Below are 20,781 nucleotides of genomic sequence, written 5' to 3' on the forward strand. Positions count from 1 at the left end.
CAAGACCGGCTGCACCCCGCTTTCCTGGCCAGGACTCTGGGCTGGGTAAGGAGGGATTGGGTGTGGGGTTGTAAGGGCGCAAGGAGGCGGGAGGGTGGAGGTGAGGGCCGGGGGTGGGGCGCCTCCGCTCGCGAGCCGCTCCCGCATTAAAATTTCATGGGCGCTGCAGCAGCTACAAAGACGACGCCGGCTGCGCTCGGGGGACCAGAGGGAGGGAGGCTGCGGACGAGTGCGGGGAGGAGTTTGAGATGGGAGGCGCTTGCAGGGGCTCCCCCAGTTCTGCGCTGTGAGCCGGGGCACAAAGAGCCCTCTGCACTCGCGCCGCAGGACCGCGGACCCGAGGTAAGACGTCGCCCCATCCTAGCAGTCTTCCTTCCCAAGCGTCCTTGTCCCCGAATGCGGAACAGCCTAATTCCCCGAGGCTGGGGTCTAGGGCAGGTCCCAGAGTCCCAGGGCTGGGTTCAGGGATACAAACGCCGCCTGAAGTGTCCCGCATTGGATGGATGAAGAGGCTTTGCAGCCTGTAATTGTCAAACACAGTCAAGACTCTGGCTGGGATCGGGGGTGAGGTCAGGCAAGGGGAGGATGTTTTGGGAGTCCAGTGCGAATGGGGGTCTTGCAATCATGATTATGAAGGGGAACAAAGACCCTTCCCTTCCGACGACACGAGACAGGATTTGGGAGGTGGACCCGCGAACCTTCTCTGCCCACCAGGTTAGCAATTAACTGGCCAAGCCATGGGCAGAGCCCAGAGAGTCTCGGAACTGGAGGTGGGGGTGAGGTGGCGGGGCAGGGTCGTTGAGGTCCCCTTCCCTCATACCCAGCACCCCCCCCCCCCACACCAGAGCCTACCATTCCTTCACTTCTGGGACTCAATTCCCAGATGTCCGGCGTCAAATTTGGCTCCAAAAGGATGGAGAGGGCTGGTAACTCACCCTCATTGAAAACAACAGTGACATCAGTTTATGGAGAGGTTACTCTAGGCAGGGACCTGCTTGGTGCTTTGCAAGCGTTATCACAACAGTCCCACGAAGTGGTAAGAAACAACCCCATTTTAAAGATGAAGAAACGGAGATTCAGAGAGGGTTATCGACACGCCCAAGGTCACACAGCCAGTGATTGCGAATCTAGATATGCAGGACTCTAAAGCCCACGTTGCATCTCCTAAAGGGTCTAAGAAGATCCCGGAACCCATCAGCTCGATTCTCCACCTTTCCTCGGTTCCAGGACACTCCCTGGAGAGGCTGGGAATTTGGGAGGAAAGGGACCAGACTTTCCTCTTCCAGCGGAGGGCCCTGGGGCAGAGAAATTGTTTCTGGGATTGTGCAGGGGGAGGCCCCGGGGGCGCACCCTGGATTCCCCACCCTCATCCCAGGCTCCGGATCCGAGGCTGCCCGGCGCCTGGGATTGCTGGCGCGCACACCCCACTGCAGTGCCGCCGCGGGGAAAACGCCCCCACCTGCTGCGGCGGGAGGGGAGGAAGTATGAGAGGGAGGACTGCGAGAGAACTTGAGGGAACGGCTTTGTTTTTTTCTCGGGGCCAGGCTGGGACTGAGCACGGCTCAAAGCAGAACACTCGCTCTGGACTCAGTGCTTTGCAAAGCGCATTCCCTTTTGGGAGCATCTGGGAGCGCCGCGATGGCCCAGGGAGGGGGGCGGGGGTAGACGCAGGGCAGGGATGAGTAATTCCACTTGACAGACAGGGAAACCTGAGGACAGTGGTTCTCAGACTTTAGGGGCGTTGCTTCCAATACGCAGATGTCTGAGCCACGTGGCAAGGAGGATGAGTCAGCAGGTTTGGGGTGGGGCTGCGTATCTGGTGTTTACTCAGACCTCCTCATCCTCATCCTGCAGGTGGGCAGATCCTTGCTTGAGGGAACAGTGCTCCCACCTCGCCCCTCACCCTTCTAGGCAGAATCATCCAGTAGCCTGGGCAAACCATTTCTGGACACTTTGCCAGCTCCTAGCTTTGGGTGGCATTGAATTGATCCTACTCTTAAGTTTGGTTAATTTCATGTTGAAAGCATTTTATGTAAACACCTTCCATACCCCCCATGCCCGCCTATTTTACTATTTAGTGACCCTTGCCATTGAAAACTGTTCTGAAATTTACTTATTTTAAGCCTTAACCCCACTCCTTAACAGAGGAGAGTGATGAAGTCTTCAGAGTCCCCCAAAACAACCATAACTCCTTACCACCAGCTTTAGGAGAATCCTTCTCTATGCTTGCATTAAAAATGAGAATTTTGGGCTGGGCACGGTGGCTCACACCTGTAATGCCAGCACTTTGGGAGGCTGGGGCAGGAAAATGGCTTGAGCCCAGGAGTTCAAGCGAAGCCTGGACAACATGGTAAGACCCCTGTCTCTAAAATAAATGAATAAAAATAAATGAGAATTTTTATAATTTTTGCCGATTTTAAAAAACAAATTCAATAAGTTTAATAAAATGCATGATAATTGTAGAAGATTTATAAACGATAAAAAAGTAGAAAACTCAATTTTCTTTTTCTTTCTTTTCTTTTCTTTTTTTTTTTTTTGAAACAGAGCCTTACTTTTTGCCCAGGCTGCAGTGCAGTGGTGTGATCTTGGCTCACTATAACCTCCACCTCCTGGGTTCAAGTGATTCTCATGCCTCAGCCTCCCAAGTAGCTGGAATCACAGGCATGTGTCACCATGCCCAGCTAATTTTTGGATTTTTTGTAGAGCTGGGGTTTTGGCATGTTGGCCAGGCTGGTCTCGAACTCCTGGCCTCAAGTGATCTGCCCACCTCAGCCTCCCAAAATGCTGGGATTGCAGGCATGAGCCACCATGACTGGCCTGAAAACTTCATTTTCTTGTATTTCTCTCTGGTGTGTGTGTGTGTGTGTGTATATACACACATATATAGATACATATACATATATATACATATACATATACATATACATATATATATTTTTGAGAGTGAGTCTCGCTCTGTCGCCCAGGTTGGAGTGCAGTGGCCAGATCTCAGCTCATTGCAAGCTCTGCCTCCCGGGTTTACGCCATTCTCCTGCCTCAGCCTCCCGAGTAGCTGGGACTAACAGGCGCCTGCCACCTCACCCGGCTAGTTTTTTGTATGTTTTAGTAGAGACGGAGTTTCACCGTGTTAGCCAGGATGGTCTTGATCTCCTGACCTCGTGATCTGCCCATCTCAGCCTCCCAAAGTGCTGTGATTACAGGCTTGAGCCACCGTGCCCGGCCTCTCTCTGGTATATTTTCTATTATTGAAATTGGCTGGGCGTGGTGGCCCACACCTGTAATCCCAGCACTTGGGGAAGCTGAAGTGGGTGGATCACCTGAGGTCAGGAGTTAGAGACCAGCCTGGTCAACATGGCAAAACCCTATCTTACTAAAAATACAAAAATTAACTGGGCGTGGTGGCATGTGCCTATAGCCCAGCTACTCTGGAGGCTGAGGCAGGAGGATTGCTTGAACCCAGGATGCGGAGGTTGCAGTGAGCAGAGATTACACCACCACCGCACTCTAGCCTGGGTGACAGAGGGAGACCCTCAAAAAAAAAAAAAAAAAAAAAGGAAGAAGAAGAAAAGTAATTGCATTATATGTATACTGCTTTTGAAAAGTTACATCAGATGTGTTTCTCCATGTTATTACGACCTTTGCCGAAATCATTAGAGATTTCAGTGTTTCATGCAGGAGATAAACACAGTCTACTTTGTCAGTTCCCTATTGTTGGTCCTGCTAGTTGTTTCCAATTTTTCTTTTCTTCTGTGTCTTCATTTTAAGGTCCTTTCTCTGGCTGTGATCCATGCTTCTTCCCAGGGCAGGATTACACTCTTTGAACTTACTTATTCATCAAGGCAGTGCAGCGTGGTAGAAAGAGAAGCAGCTGAGAGTTACGCAAGTCCGTGTACAAATCCTTCTCCCACCTGTGTCCACTTCAGTCAAGGAGTAATCTCCCTTTTCTGAGCCTCAGTTTCCTCATCTGTAAAGTGGAAATCACAATCCGGTTTTAAAAAGCGGCCATGAAGCTATGAACCAGTGCATGTTCGGCGCCCTGTAGGTGCTTAATAAAGCTAGCGAATGCTATTGTGCACCCCCTGGGTCCCAGCTGAGTTCACTTACGTAGCACCTGAGTCTTGTATGGATACTTAGTGATTTGCTTTCATTTCTGTTGAGGCTGCTGGTTCGTCTCCTGGGTGATTATTAGCCTGTTTGAGCAGTGTGTTTCTGGGGCATTGGGTCCATTGTGCAGATTCAATGGGCTGGTGAATAACTTGTAGGCCAGTCCTTTGTTTCAAGAGGATCCCTTCCCTTGTCTCTGAGGCCCGACTCATCTGTCAGCTCGAGCTCTGAGGAAGAACAATAGCCAGAGATTCTCAGGGGCAGAGGCGAAGTCTGGCTGAGAGTGACATCTGTCTCCCTATCCCATTCCACTGTGATCAGATCAGATGAGGCAGGTGTCCCCTTATCCCTTGTGGTGCCAGGTGGGCCCCTCTGGAAGCTACCGAATGAGTCATGGAAGGGACGGGGGTGCTGAGCTATGGTGTACTCAAAGGTGTGGAGGAGATGATGAGTACTAATTAACCCTAACTACCACTTTGTTACCATTTACCAAGGTTCTTGCTGGTGCTGCCTCATGGATACTCCATAAGGCAGGGAATTAGGCATTGCAGGTGAGAAACAGGCTCAGAGAGGTGAAGTGATGAGCCCAGGGGCACACAGCAAATTAGCTGTGGAGACAGGATTTCAAATAGTGTCTAGTTTGACTCTGAAACATGTGTTTGTAACTACTCCACTCTGCCACTCTCCTAAGAGTGAACTCTTTTGCCTACAGACTGTGAAAGCAACCGGAATAAACTGAACAGAGATGATTTATCAATCACTGGCCACTTTTCTCACAGTAATAGTAATGCAGATGGCCATCAAGTTTGCAGTTTACATATACCTTCCTTGGCTCTTTTCTCATTCAATCCATATATACATGGATCTATATAGATCCATATATATATATGCATGAATCGGCTCTGTCATCCAGGCTGAAATGCAGTGAAGCAATCACGGTTCACTGCAGCCTCCACCTCCTGGGTTAAAGCGGTCCTCCTGCTGCAGCCTCCCAAATAGCCACAGGCACATGTACATACAACCACGCCCAGCTAATTTTTGAATTTTTTGTAGAGGCAGAGCCTCCATCTGTTACCCAGGCTGATCGTGAACTCCTGGCCTCAAGCAATTCTCCTGCCTCTGCTTCCCAAACTGCTGGGATTATGGTGTGAGCCAGTGTTCCCAGTCCCTGCCCCTATTTGAATGCGCCTTCTGCCCCTTTGGGGTCCAACAGGCCTGTTTAGATACCTCAGTTTCCTCATCTGTACAGTGGGGATAATAAAACCCAGCTTGTTTTGCCATGTAGATAAAGACACTTCCAGTTAGGATCTGTTCTTAATAAATGTTAGTTTGGCTTCCTTTCCCTTCTTCTTGCTTTTCTTTCCTCTCTCTCCACCTCAGGGGTTCCCTTGTTTGGAGGAGATTTGAATTCCGAATCTCCTCTTTTGTGGACATTGTGTTTGAATTCATAAAGAAACAGTGTTTTATCCTCCTCTGCGGAAGCATCCGCTTCCCCCAGCATGTCTCCTGCGAGGCACGTGGCACAGTTTCATTATTCCCTAGGGCTTCCGTTATCTCTGGGCGCTGGCTCATCCAAGGCAATTTGGGCCAACATCTCTTGCGTGTCTCAGATTTCTGAGTAGCGATTTTATGCCAGAGTCAGAAAAAAAGACCAAAAACCCAGAGGGGATCTAAAATGCAACAAATGTATGTTTCCCTGGCAGCTGCCCATCCGTTATTAAGAACAGTGCATGCTGTTTAGGGGGAAGAATGAATACTTCATGGGTGGTGGTAATGAACTGTGTGATCAGTGATGACAATAATAATGATGTAAGAAAATGGTAGAGTTCAAGCTAAGCCTCATTCATCTTCTCATTTGATCCTCATGACAAACCTGTGAGGTGGGCACTGTTATTATCCTTAATTTGTGGATTAGAAGACCGAGGCTCACTGCTTTGAAGGACTTGGTCAAGGTCACACAGTTTGCCAATGGCAGAGCAGCACAGGAGTCCACGCCATAAAACCCACGTTAGGATGTACTGGTTGACACTGGCCTGAACAAAATACCTCCTTGTTTCCTGTTTTGCTTTTGATCTGCATTCGAGGAGATCAGTTTTGGGAAACGCTGTGATTTGAAATGGGACCTTAGCGTCTGTTCTCCACTGTACCCACGGGTATGTATTTATTCTCTTACTCCTGTCTCTTTTTCTCTTGATGACAGTTGGAGGCATCTGTCCACCCACGTGGTTCCAGACACGTTCATGTGACCACCATGACCCTGTTTGCATCACAGGAGTAACCAAGGTGATCTTCCCTCTCTTCCTGTGTCCACTGGGGTTGGTTGGTAGAGACCAGCTTCATGCTTTGAGGTCAGATCCATCATGAAATCCGTATATCCCGAGACCTCCTGAATCTTAGAGGTGGGAGAGACCTCTGATGACCCTCTGGGTTCCAGTTCCTCAATCCTGGCTTTCCCAACTGACCTTGACTTGAAGTGGGTGGTCTGTGTGGTCTAGTGAGAGCTGAGATGATGAGGCCCTGGTGTCCACAACCAGTTCTTTGTGCAGCCTTTGATCTGGCACTTTTTAGTTCCAGTCCTCTTCCATCACATATAAATGAGTTTTGCAAAAATAACCATATCGAGGTATAATTTACATACAAGGAAATGCCCCCATTTAAAGCACACATTTCAATGTGTTTTGACAAATGTGTACACCTGTGTAACCATTGCCACAATCAGGATGTAGAACATTTTCATTGCTCTGAAATATTCCCCTGTATTCCTTCCCAGTCAATCCCCTCTCAGCCCCAGGCCCAGCCCCAGGAAACCGCTGACCTGCTTTCTCAGAAGTAGATTGGATTCTTTTTTTTTTTATGTTCCATATATATGGAAGTGTCTGTGTTCAGTTGTTTTTTTTTTTTTTTTCCTGAACAGAATGCTTTTGAGGCTCATCCTTCCTTTTTTTTTTGAGACAAGATCTCACTGTGCTATTTGGGCTGCAGTGCAGTGGTGCCATCTCAACTCACTGCAACCTCCGCCTGCCGGGTTCAAGTGATTCTCCTGCCTCAGTCTCCCCAGTAGCTGGGATGACAGTTGTGTGCCACCACACCCGGCTGATTTTTGTATTTTTAGTAGAGATGGGGCTTTGCCATGTTGGCCAGGCTGGTCTTGGACTCCTGACCTCAAGTGATTGCCTCAGCCTCCCAAAGTGCTGTGACTATAGGTGTGAGCCACCGAGCCTAGCTGAGGCTCATGCTTCTTGTTGCATGTCTCAGTAGTTCAATTCCTGTTCTGTCCAGTTATATTGAGGCATAGTTTAAATGTTGTATAACTCACCCATTCAATTATTTTTAATAAATGTACCAAGTTGTGCAACCCTCCCCATAAATCAGTTTTGGAACAGTTCCATTACCCCAATAAGATCTCTCATACCCATTTATTGTTCATCCACATCCCTAACCCCAGGAACCACGAATCTATTTCTCATCTCTGTAGATTTTCCTTTTCTGGATATTTTGTATAAATGAGATCATACAATATGTGTTCTGTTGAGCCTAGCTTCTTTCCCTCAGTATGATGTTTTTAAGGTTCATCCTTGTTGTAATGTGTATTAATAGTTTGTTCATTTTTATTGATGAGTAGATTCCGTTGTGTGGATAATCAGACTTTGCTTTTCCATTCATCAAGACAGGGGATTTTAATTTGGTCAGTGCTGCCTAACTGCACTATATACATATAATGCTACAGGATAAATATGGCTCATCTTTCTGGAACATAAATATCACACACAGATTTACTTAAAGTTTAAATCATTGAGTGGTGAAAATAATTTTTGGAACATGTACTGTGTGCCAGGCACTGGCTAAGCTTTGAAAATCATTAACTTTGGACAGGCGTGGTGGCTCATGCCTGTAATCCCAGCACGTTGGAAGGCTGAGGCTGACAGATTGCGTAACGTTAGGAGTTCAAGACCAGTCTGGCCAGCATGGTGAAACCCTGTCTCTACTACAAAATAAAAAAGTTAGCCAGATGTGGTGGCACACACCTGTAATCTCAGCTACTTGGGAATCTGAGGCAGGGGAATTGCTTGAACCTGGAAGGCGGAGGTTACAGCGAGCCGAGATCACACCACTGCACTCCAGCCTGGGTGACAGAGTGAGATCCTGTCTCCAGGAAAAAAAAAAAAAAAAAAAGTGAAAGAAAATCATTAACTTTGAGTCACACATTAAGTACGTGGCGGTTAGAGAGCCACAGTTTCCTCCAGGTTTCTCTGACCCCAAAGCCCATGCCTTCCTTTGTACACTCTAAGACGGTGTCAGCTTCACCCAGGAGCTAGCTAAAGGTCCCTTGAAACCTCCATCACCTAACTAATATCATGACTCTAGGTCCACAGAGCCAGGGGAAAGGGTCACTGTGGATCAAGCCAGGCTTGAGCAGCCCAGGGTCTATTTACAGAGAGCAGCAAGTTCCTGAGACAGAGGAGAGAGAAGGGAATTTCCGGGTTCTTCAGGACGTTCACAACCACCCTGAGAAGCATCCTTGCAGATAAGTATTTAAACTTACCAGGCCATAGCCTACCAGTCTGCCCTCTTCTGTTCTGTGCAAGAAAGTGTAGTATCTTAGAATCTCAAAGTGGGAGGGGAAATGGGTGATGTAGCTCATTCTCTTTTCTACGTCTATGGAAGAAAGAAAGAGCTTATCCCCATTTTGTGGGGTCCCAGAAAGGGTGATTTTCACACTCCACATTTGGCATTAGGGCTAGTATTTTATAAACGTCACTGTCTGGAACTTTTGAAGGCTGAGTTAAATGACTTCACCTTGTGTACTTGTAGAACTGCTATTAGGAGGAGGCTGGGGACTCCCTGGTAATGTGAACTGGCCCTTTTCAGTTTTCGTGTTTTGTGATCATATTTATAAACCTTGGCTAGAGCTCCTTGGCCTTGCAGTTAAGTGAAGAGTTAGCAGTGTGACTTTAGATGCATTTTTCTCAGTGCAAGTGTCTGAGTTCACCTCCAGTTCTGAACTCATGCCCCCACTCCCAGGTGCCGACAGAAAGCTTTGAAGATATGCTGAGACGGCTCCCTGACAATCCTGACTCAGGTCTGTCAGTTGATGAAGACAGCGTAGTTGTCACTAAAGGCAAAACCTGGCAGATGGTCCTAGGTCACGATTAGTGGTCATTCTCTGGTCTTCTCCAGACTGGTGACACAGGGTGGTCTTAAGAGTCCTACTCCAGCCTCTGGCTCCCCGAATTTCCTCTGGTGCATGGGGCATCAGGAAAGGGCAGGGGAGAAGGAGGGGGAGCAGAAAAATTACTGCTGGGCAGCAGGGTCCCTTCCATTTCCCCATCCATTGCTTCAAACAATGGGTGATCATTGTGCACCTTGAGTGAATGTCAAGGCAGGAAGAGTCCCAGGGCCACGCGGTGTGGCAGGAGCAGAGCTGGGGTCAGAATTCTGGATTCCTGACTCTCCGTTCAGCTGCAATTCAGCTGTCACCAAGCTGCTGAGTTTGTCCTACTTTCTCCCGGGTCGCATTCTGCTGTGGTCGGGAAACAGGGAGTGAGTGAAGGGAACCTGGGAACCCCTCTCCCCTCACCTTTTAAGGATGTTCTGGGGTGGAATAAAGGGAGGTGGAGGGTGGGGTGCCTGGGCCCAGCCTCACTGGCTCCTGGTCCTTCTTTCTTCGGCAGGGAGTTCTGGCAAGGCCTGGGCCTGGGGAGGGGGCCTGGGTGCGGTTTTCTCCTGCGGTGTGGTTGGCTCTTTTGTCTTCCAGGATGGGCCTGTGGGGTCTGTGTGGGGAAGGAAGGAGCTGGGAGCCTGGACTGCCCGTGTGTCTGCTGGATGCTGCCAGGTAAACCTGAGAGAGATGTGGGGAGGGAGGGAGGGCACATGGAGCTTGGTTTCATGGGGGTAGGTTGTCCTCCCACCTGTGCCCCCTCCTCAGGCCCAGAACATTCCTGCTCATGAGAAGATGGCCAGGGAACCAGGTGGCTGGAAGGCTTGCTCTGTGTGGTCCTGGTGGGGGTGGGTGGGATGGAATCAAGACCACTGTGGGTGAGCTCAAGCAGAGAATTCAGCATGTTCATTCATTCAGCACTGGAATGGACCAAGCAACTTCTCCAAGCCAGATGCTGGGGATGCAGAAGTGAACGCAGAGACATGATCCCATCTGCTTGGATCTTCATCTCAGAACACGCTTTATTACAGTCTCGGCGAGGGGGTGAGCTCCTCATCCTGGGAGCAGTGTGTGTGTGTGTGTGTGTGTGTGTGTGTGCATGCACGTGTGTGTGCGTGCATGTGTGTGTGCGTGTGTGTGTGCGCGCGCATATGCACGTGTGTGTGCGTGTGTGCATGCATGTGTGTATGCGTGTGTGTGCATGTGTGTGTGTGTTGGGGTGGTGGTGTGCAGAGATCCTCCCAGTGGGAATATTGTAAAATGAATTGAAGCCATCAAAGGCCTCTGAAGGTCCTTCCCACCCACTCAAATCCTTGCCCCGTCTCTGCCCATGAGGCTCCTGGAGCTTGCTATGGGCTCCCTTTACTGCTTTTCTCTGGTCCCCTGAGCTAACCCTGCCTGGTGGGGTATTCTCAGCTTTCCTTGCTTCCTCTTTTTAGACAACTTTTTTTTTCCTTTTTCTCAGAGGCAGGGTCTCACTCTGTTGCCCAGGCTAGAGTACAGTGTTATGATCATGGCTCACTGCAGCCTTGACCTCCGGGGCTCAATACATCCTCCTACCTCAGCCTCCTGGGTAGCTGGGACTACAAGTGCACGCTACCATGCCTGGCTTATTTTTTGTAGACACAGAGTCTCATTATGTTGCCCAGGCTGGTCTCAAACTCCCAGGCTCAAGTGATCCTCCTTCCTCAGCCTCCCAAAGTGCTGCGATTACAGGTGGGAGTCACCGTGCCTGGCCTAAGTTTCTTCTGAAAATTTTTCATGTCCAAAGCCCTCACTTCTACCCTGTGTGTGTGCTGGGGGCATGAGAGAGAGACTGGGGGAATCTCTGAACATGCATCCCCTGAGATGCAGAATTAGGGTGAGGGGGATGTGGGAAGTTGGGGATGGAGGCTGTGGCTTCATCCTCACTCGCTGTGTTCCCCCCCAGGTGGCTCCATCTGGGCCGCATCTCCAGGACTCCTGGCCTGGCCTTCTCTTTGGACCTCGGGTGACCCTGGACTCTGGCCACAGTAACTTAGCGGGCAGACTCCGGTGGTTTTCTAGCACCCTGGGTGACTCCCTGAAGATCTCACCCTCCTCACCTGTTGGGATGGAGCCTCCCATGGATAGGAGCTCTTCCTGGCTGATGCTCAGTGGACGACTGGATCTGGCACTGGAGGATGACTCCAGGGTATGAGGGAGGCCTGGCAGCCCACTACTCCCTCCTCACCTGCTCGGGCTCTGCCTGCTGGGCCCTATTGTCTGGATCTGGGGGCCCTTTCCTGACCTCATGTGAACTTGATTCCTCCTTGCGTTTCTGCCGGTGACCAGACAGAGCCTGGCCTGGGCCAAGGCCCCACTGACCACACTCTCCCCAAGGCTGGGTCCCAAAGGACCCTACAGGATGGGGACAGGAACATGATGGAAGTCAGGGAGGGGCTGTCAGGGAGAGGGCAGACACAGTTCCTCGGGTGCCGCTGGCTGGAGTCCTTTGTCTCCGTTTGCTCTGTGTGTAATTGTCATTTTGTGGGGCTTCCTTGGTGGGGCTTTTCCATGATTTTCCTCTCCCTGATGGTTACAAAGAGGAGACAGTCAGGATCTGGGAGGAGCTGGAGCCTTCCCCCTGTGCTGTTGAACTCTGGGAGGGGCAGCTAGAGGGACTGAGTGTGCACCATCCTGAAAAGAGAAGGTCTTTGAGAGATAAGATCTAGGCCAGAGAAATTCACTAGAAAGAGACAGGCGGCCCTGGGTTTTTTTCCTGCGGTCCAAAGGGAACCAGTCTTACCCAAAGGATTGAGGGGTCACCTTAGCCCAATCTCAGGACACTCTTCTCCAATCAGATCCCTGCTTCTAGCTGCACTGCTCCTGGATTGTGTTCTTGGGGAGCAGAAGGTGGCAGGACAGGCCCCACAATTCACAATTCCAGCTCCCTCCAGAGGGGACAGTCCCAGTGTCTGCAAGAGAGCAGCTTGTGGCCTCCCTTAGGCAAGTTTAAAAGCCAGATGTCCTTTTTCCCAGAAAGGGGACTGGTGTGTACTATTCATCGGCTTGGGCTGCCACAGCACCGTGCCACAGACTGGATGGCTTAAACATCAGGAATTTATTTTCTCCCAGTTCTGGAGGCTGGAAAGTGCATATCAAGGTGTTAGAGTTGGTTTCTGGTGAGGCCTCTCTCCTTGGCTTGCAGGTGGCACCTTCTTGCTATGTCCTCACATGGCCTTTTCTCTGTGGAGAGGGACAGAGAGCACGAGCAAGCTCTGGTGTCTCCTTCTCTTCTTATAAAGACATTAATACCGTCAAATTAGGGCTCAACCCTATGGCCTCATCTAACCTTAACCCCTTAAAAGTCCCATCTCCAAAAACAGTCACATAGTAGGCTACTGCTTCAACATATGCATTTGGGGGAGGGGACTCCATTCAGTCCTTAGCAGGGTGGTCACCGCAAACATGGAAAGTCAGAGCCATCTCCCCTTCAAAATTCCTGCCCCTCACCCAGGAATGGGGAAGAGGAGCAGAAGTATGGGAAGCAGACACTGAGAGTGGCAGGTACCATGCTGGGGTGGCTCGGAGTGCTTCGGAGGACATATGGAACTGGCTGGGCTCAGTGTGGGGAGGTGGAGCCCCTGGGAGAGCCGTGTCCTGAGAAGGGCCTGGGATACAACCCTGGGCAAGTTACTTCACCTCTGAGCCTCCACTGCTTTGTGAAATGGAAGGCATGTGCCTGCCTGTCAGGTGCAGGGAGGATTCAGTGAGATCGTATGCCTAGCACTGTGCCTGACTCCCAGCAGATACTCAGTAAATGCTCCTATCCATCTGGGAGTATAGACTTAGGGTTTATCTTTTTTTTTTTTTTGGCCCTCTGGACTTCAAAACTTAGCATCTTCTGATCCAGAGGCATTTCTGATTAGCCCTTCCCTACCTATTTTCCTAATATCACTCTTTAATCAGCTTGGGGAGGTGGCAGCATTTCATGGCCTCCATAGTAACTCACAATGCTTCCTGGAGTATTTGAATTCTACTCTCTCATCAACACTGAGCACCTGCTTTGGGTCCTTTCCCGTGCTAGCCATTTGGGGGAAACATAGGTAATGAGTGCCAGGGTTCGAACCTTTAGGATTTCACAGCCATGCTGGATGGGGTAAAACCAGCTCACATGGAGAATCAGAGACTGGGACAGTGCCATAAAACTGTCTATTAAGGCACAAGTTCTGAGTGTTTGGGAAGTGGGAGACAGACTCCAGAGAGGGCCGCTGCAGTCGGGAACAGCTTCCTAGCAAGCTGTACCAACCAGAGCCTTGAAGGATGAGAAAGATCTGGCTGAAATGAGACCCGACCCTCTAAATTCCCAAAGTAAGTTCTAGGAAATGTCATCATTGCTCCTCAAAAAAAAAAAAAAAAAAGGCAGGTTCACATTCTACTGCAAAATTTCAAACACTCAGGGACAGGGCATAGGATGAAGTGTTCCTTGACTTTTATGGCCGTAGAATCCATTTGTCATGGAACATCGTTTAGAACTGTGGGAGATGCTAGGCCGGAGTTTCTATGGGAAAAGTACAGCAGTGATAGAAGATGGCATAATTAGGGTACACTTAGCTGCTTTGTAGCATTGGCTGAAAAGGAAGCCAACCGGGAGGGTGTGGGGAGTCTCAACTTGGTTCCAGGAGCCAGGCCAGCTTGATGCAGTTTTTTTTTTTTTTTTTTTTTTTAATCAGGGAGGGCAGGCCAATAGTTGGAGCAACTAGAGGCCTGACAGTCGGTGATGGAAGAGATGCCTACTGAGCACGGGTGTCAGATCTTTTGCAGAGAGATGCTGGTGTGCGTGTGTCTATGCCAGAGTGTAACAGGATCCAGCCCTCTGGGGAGGGGCTGACCAGAACCAGGCAGGGGGTTTCTATCCAGGACAAGTAGGGTCCATTTTCAAGGGAGCTGAAATATTTGCAGGGGGTGCTCTGAGACCCACAGCCAATAAATAGGGAAGCGACGTGTTTTTGAGCAGGGTCCATGTGGTTAGGGTTGATTTTGATGGGGCTGGGGGGCTTAGAGGTAGACCCCCTGCCCTGGTCAGGCCCCACTCCCTGGCTGGTGGGGGCGGGAGGCCTCTGGAGCTGCAGCTGGAGGGGCCGGGGCAGTGTTGCATGGTGTGATTAACCTACTAACCCAGGGCTCAGCCGGGACGCTGTGGCGTGTGGCGAGGTGCCTGGCCTTCTGCCAACCAACTAACCCACTAACCAGGCCCGAGCATGCCCTACTAACCACCCCCGCAGCCAGATCCTACTAACCATGCAGCTCATGGGCCTTTCAAGGGGCTGAGATATGGGGGCAGCCAAGGCTCCAGAAGGCTCTGCCTATGGGCTGGGATCTTTGTGCAGACCCACGTTCCAGGACAGGGAATGCAAATAAGACTCACCAACTTTGCCACTTCCTGTTGGGTGACTTTGAGTAAGTCACCTCACTTCTCTCAACCTCAGTTTCCTCAGTGGTAGAATGCGAGTTCTGATACCTCACAGGTTGCAGTGAGGATTCCCGTGAATATAAGGGTCTTGGCACATGGCAGATATTTTTTTAAAAAAGTATGAGGGTGGAGGAAGGCCCCCCAAACCTGGTTGAACACGTCTGCTGCCTAGGCCTTGGCCTCTCTGGGTGTTCTGCACACAGATCCTTCTGCCTGGGGCAAGACACGTGCTTTGAATCCCTGTCACTTCCCCACATTCTTCCTCCGTCTCAGCTTTCTTTTCTGTAGGCAGCTCTTTTATTTGATTACTAACCCGTCTAACCCCGGGGTACCTCAACTGCACCCCGATCATCCCTTAACAAACTAATGGACCTGCGTGCGTTCTTCCTTTTCTCCTAGCGACTCCTGTGTGTGTCTGCTGAGGTGCCCTGTCCGCTGGTGCTGTGCTCTGACTTACTAACCCAGCCCCTACTAACCCTGTTTTCTCTTCTTACTAACCCCAGCCCTGCCGAGCTCTGGGCTCCCCCTGGGGGCTGGTCCCCCTACTTTTGGCAAGCAGATGACTTGGAACTACTGGCCCTGTATACAGATGTCCCACTTTGCTGCCCCATATTGGCTGTTTGTAAGATCAGAGTCCACTGGGCCAGGTCTAAGGCAGGGGATGGCCCTATTAACAAGACTCAGAGGAGGAGGAGGTGGTCCTGTGGATGGGGGAGGCTGGACTCTATGACATCTCTCCTCTGTGCAGAAGTCTGGTTGCCACTGGGAGTAGGTGGGACCAGGGAAACCTCTGGGACGTGAGTATGGAGGCCTGTGGGTCTAAGACTCTAGACTGTGGAGCTCTGAGCTTTTGTGTCCTTCTCTGGAAGGAAGGTGGGGAAGAATCTTCTCCATTGTTAAGCGACAGGGATAGAAGCTGTCCTGCACAGGAAGAGGGGGGTGTGTCCCACGAGGAAGGCAGGAGAGGGGGGTGCCCGTCACCGGAAATTAGCAGAGGGGCGTGTCCCACACCAGAATTCAGAAAGCGGAGCCTTTCTTACACCGGAAGACAATGAAGCGGGTCTTTCCCCCGCTAAAAACCACTGAGTGGAGTATTTAGTACACAGGAAGTTGGTCAGAGGAACGCTTCCCATATTTGAAAGCTGAGAAGAGGGACATTTCTGACACCGGAAGTCAGTGAGAGGGCTCTTTCCCACACAGGAAGTAGCTAGAGAGGCCTCTTCCATCTCTGGAGCTGAGAGAGGTGGGTTTCCCCCACCGGAAGTAGACGTGGGGCCATGACCGGAAGTCATTGGGAAAGATTCATTCCATGCACGGAAGCTAGAGGGCGTTAGTTGTCCTGTTGAAAAGGAGGGTTGGGAGGGGGAAGCAACTTTCCCCCGGGCTCGGAGTTTGCAGGAGAGAGAAGTGGGGAGCAAGAAATGAGCTTCTGGGGCTCACAGGGTTCCGGCAGCTGCTCAGGCCTTCCAGGAATGCATCCCTGGCTTTCTGTTCCCACCCAGGTCCCTGCCTCAGCCAGCCTCCCCCAGAGCCCGCCAGCGGCTAAGCCAGGGCCACACCTGGGGGTGATTTCATGCCTCACCTCCAGTAGGCACCTTGGTTTCTTTGGGTTAATCTCTGGCTCCCTTGCACTAACTCTTGCTCTCACCCAGCTAATCCCTGCCTCACCCTGACTGCCCCAGGGGCTGACCACTAACAACCAACCTGGTCTGTCTGGGGGCTCCAGGCTCCTGGCCTGGCCCTGACCGGCTCTTAATTAACCTTTCCTTCACCTTTACTAACTCCTGCCTTCCTGGTCTGTTCCTTTCAGCAGAAACTAATGGCTTGTGGATTTCTTTCTGACTAACAACAGGTCTAACATTCCTTGTTACTGTTAACAGCTTGGATGTTGGTATGGCTGGGAAGGGGCTAACACAGGTTTGAACTTGACTAGCACAGGGAAAAGTGTAGATAATTTTGGACGTGGTGGCTACTCAGAGTCAGAGCAATCAGAAGTCGGTAAAGATGGTAGTTTTCTAAAAGAGGTGCCAGGGCTCAAGTGTGGACCAGGCCTGATGGAGCAGTGGTACCCACCAAGTTGGGGTCAGAAGTATAGCCAATCTTGCAAGGTTTTAGCCATTGGGCATGTCTTCACTCCTCGTGATCTGGATTTGGTTTCAGTTCTTTAAACAATATAGCCTTATAGCTCCAATAGTTTGCACAAGTAGATGCAGCTCTTATAAACCTTAAAATACCCATCTGGTGTCTACAGAGCATATGCCATTTTGTATAGAGTCACCCGTCCCCAGGCCAAGGCCTAGAGTCTTCGTTTGGGGACGTTGTGTTTTGGAAGCTCTAGGACATAAAGTGTTAGATCAGAGTATTCAGAAGAGTTATAATTCCATCAGTCATTTACATGTTAGTAGTATAAACTATCTGAGCTTCCTCTTCTAACTTTTAGCTCGTCTAGCATGAACTCTTCTGTGCAATTTAGCTGCACCGAGGAAGCGGGATTTTTTCTGTAAGGGACTTTTGATCTCTTTAGACTGAGGGAACGTCCTTTGGGAGTAGAGGGACAGGGAGCATAAGCCAGGGATTCCAGGTGCAGGTAAGAGGTGGCACTAGGTCAAGGTTTTGCTGGCTCAGTCTGGAAGTCAGAGTCTGTGGGAGAAGATAGCTCAAGGCAGGGCCTGGAGGATTGGATCAATTTAGGGATAGGTCAAAGGCTGGCTTGGAGGCCTTATAGGCAGGTTACTTGGGTCATTGAATCCTAGTCCCATGCTGAGGGCCCTTTTCTGTGGTAACTGTGGACTCAGAGCTAACCAATTGTAGTTGGCAGTAAGGGCCGAAGGGTGATCCAGAGGCTTGAGCTGCAGAAGGCACAAGAGAGAAAAGATGTCTTAGGAAGAGCTCTGAGAAGATGCCTTGGCTGCTGGCAGGGACCTTGGATGGGGTAGAGTCTACACCCAGGAAGTGCCTGCCTGCCGCCCTCTAGTGGCTGCCTTACCCCATTTCACTCAAAGCAGGAAGCTCAGAAACACCTCCTATTCCTGAAACCCCTCTTTGTTTAACTGCAAAGATTTGATGCCGCTAAGGACCTACTATGTGTCAGGCACTGCTCTGGGCGCTGGGACCTGCACCTGGGCTTTTTCATCATTGATTGTGCTTTTAGAGCCTAGTGGGAGAGTTGGTGAAGTAGATAGTGATTCAGTGAGATGGTGTTATGATGGGTCAGGGGACTTGGGAACACCCAGGAGACAGACAACATTGATGTGCACCTACTCTGTGCCAGTCATGTGCCAGGCATTGGGGGTGTAGTGGTAGTTAAACACCATTTGGTCTTTAGGAGCTTTAATTCTAGTGTGTTGGGTGGGTACAGGGGGGTGGAATGGGACAGAGAGACACCTAATCCACCCTGGGGTGGCTTTCTGGAGAGGCATCTAAGCTGAGCTCTGGCTGGGTGGAGTGTGGGTGGGGTTGAGTTCCAGGCAGTGAGAGTAGTGGACACCAGTTTCTGGAGATCAGAGAGGATCCAGAGAGGTTCTGGAAGATTCGTGTGGAATGTAGCAAGAGATAGGGGAAATGTACGTGGTGCCGGGTCTGGTTGCCAAGGAGTTTAGATTTTAGCCCTAGGCCTTGGGGAGTCATGGATATGATCTGAGAAAGGGAGATAGTGGATTTGAGTTTTAGGCTGGCCATTTGGCTTTTCCAGCCCAGTTGGAACTCAGAAGAGTTTGCAGTGGGGTCTGGCCACATTTTAGCAGAACTGGCCACAACTGAGCAGAACTTTTTGAAACTAGGAAGACCCTTTGGTCCACCTTTTGATGAACGGAATCCATACATGCCTACCCCGTTGGAGGTAGCTCTGCACTGACTGGAAAGTAAAGGGGACCAAGGCGACAGTAAAGGCTCGGAAGGGGAGCAATCTTGAAAACATGTCATCCCGTGGTGGTAGGAAGCCCCTGGAGGAAAGACCAGGGGAAACACAGTCATAGGCTGCAAGTCTACAAGAGAATTCCATTGGGGAGGGAGCCTATTTGTCATGCATGACTGCAAAGGGGAGATACAAGTGTGGAGTAAGCTTGCAAGAAGCTGATCCTGGTCCCAGAGAGGGAAAAATATACTTTGGTAGGTAATGAACCTTTTGTTCCCAGAGGCAGAAAGATTGGGACTAGGCCAACATAGAGATTGGCGATGGTTTTGAGATTCTAGGAGTGTGTGTGCATGTGCGTGCATGTGTGTGTGCATCTTGACAATATTAGAGGAGGCTGAGCCCAAGCAGGCACATTCTCTTCAATCCCTCCCTCATTCAGTCTGCTCTTGAGTCTACTGAACATCAAGCTTGCTATGAGCAGGATCTTAGAGCTGAGGAATTGGCCTCCGAGTCTGAACAAGTGTCATAATCCTTTCTTAATAGGTTGTGCTGTGGACCCAATGTGAGGGCTATGCTGGCGTACATGGTGACATATTGAGCTGGGGGATGCTCTCAGGGTGGGGGACTGCTTCCATCCCAACAAAGGCCCTCTTGAGAGTCTATCCAGGGACCCATTGTTTTACTTTAACAGACCAGAAAATATGTTTGTTTTCCATGTCATTACTTCCAGGGGATGCTAAATGTGTGGGCAGAAGTTTCTCTGTAGATTAAAAATCAGATTTTTAGTTGGATTCAGCAAAGGAGTGTCAGCTGGATTTTTGTTTTCACCCATGAATGTAGCTGCTTCTGTGTAAATTAACATTTTGTTATTAAAAATCAATTCACACTGGAAACATGACTGTAGCGTATGAAGCAGAAGGGACGTGCTGTTTAGGGGAAAGGGGGCAGTCAGTCGTGTTTTCAAGGAGCAGGGGTGGCCTCTCTCAGGGAGTCAGCCTTTCCTCAAGAGTGACCCTGGAAGTCAATATAATGGGGTATTTTATTTTTTAATTTGGTAAAATAATCATAACATAAAACTTAACCACCATAATAATTTTTAAGTGAACATCTTAGTGGTATTAAGTACATTCACATTGTTGTGCAACCGTTATCACCATTGGTACTTATTTTTCTTTTCTTTTGTTTAGAGATGAGGTCTTACTATGTTGCCCAGGCTGGCTTTGATCTCCTGGTCTCAAGCAATCTTCTTGCCTCAGCCTCTTGAGTAGCTGGGACTGCAGGCTTGCACCACCGTGCCTGGTGGCATTTTTTAAAAATAACCCTTCTTTGTGCCTAGGGCAGTGCTTTGAGAAATCCAGGTTTTTATTGCTAGGGATCTTATATTTCACTGGGGAGGCAAAGAGTTCCTTGGTGACAGAGAAAAAGAGTTTAGTGTGTGGTCAAGAAGGACTGGCAAATATAAGCCACACACATTGCCGCTCTTCCCTTCAGTAGCCTTGACAGACATTGCAAGTTGATTGCCTATCTCTCTTTGGGAACTTGGGTGCATTTTCAGGCTCTTTCTCAGAATAGTGTTCTGGGCGGCCAGGTTTTAAAAGAACTTTGGAGTCAGTCTTAGGATTGAGACTACTGATAAACATCAGTTTGGATCCCAACTCTGCCACACACCTGCTGTGAGATCTTGGGGCTGATTCTCCTCCCCTGAGCCTCCATCTGCTCTGTAGAATGGGGAGACCACTCCCACCTCATAGGGCCATTGTGAAGATTCCCAAGGGTTCTTGCAGAGCTGAGACAGGGCTGGATGCCCTGCAAGTGTTCCCTGAAACCTCATTCTGTGTTATCACCGGATTATGGCATTGGGGGCCAGAGGTGCACTGTTGGAAAGGAGGTCAGGGGGAGGTGGGGTGAGGGCAGGGGCAGTAAGAGATGGCTTTCTGGAAGAATCGAAGCTTGAGGAGAGCCTTGAAGGATAGGGAATAGTCAATCAATTAGGAGAAAATAGCGATGGTTGGTGCAGGGCATTTTGGAGTGGCTCCTCCAAGGTTCACTGGACTGGTTCGGTAGGAGATGAGGATATGGAGAGGATATTGGGGTCGGGCAGGGTGGACACTCCAGAGGAGGTTACAGACTGAGCTAAGAAGTGGAGGCTGGTCTGTGCAGCAGTGTTCAAGGCATGGTAAGAAGCGTTGGGAATCTCCCATGGTTGGCAGAACTTGTGAGCCCCCCTGCCCT

General features: G+C 50.0%; 1 long non-coding RNA gene across 1 annotated transcript; it reads left to right on the top strand.

The window, feature by feature from the left end:
* Window positions 1-62: 62 nt before the first annotated feature.
* On the top strand, window positions 63-19,349 carry LOC117096122. Its single transcript, XR_004442355.1, has 5 exons — window positions 63-342; window positions 6,305-6,387; window positions 8,540-9,937; window positions 10,181-10,306; window positions 11,193-19,349. It is a non-coding gene; the product is annotated as an uncharacterized LOC117096122 (long non-coding RNA).
* The last annotated feature ends 1,432 nt before the right edge of the window (window positions 19,350-20,781 follow it).

Source organism: Trachypithecus francoisi, unplaced genomic scaffold (assembly GCF_009764315.1).
Source record: "Trachypithecus francoisi isolate TF-2019V2 unplaced genomic scaffold, Tfra_2.0 Lachesis_group14, whole genome shotgun sequence".
Classification (NCBI taxonomy): domain Eukaryota; kingdom Metazoa; phylum Chordata; class Mammalia; order Primates; family Cercopithecidae; genus Trachypithecus; species Trachypithecus francoisi.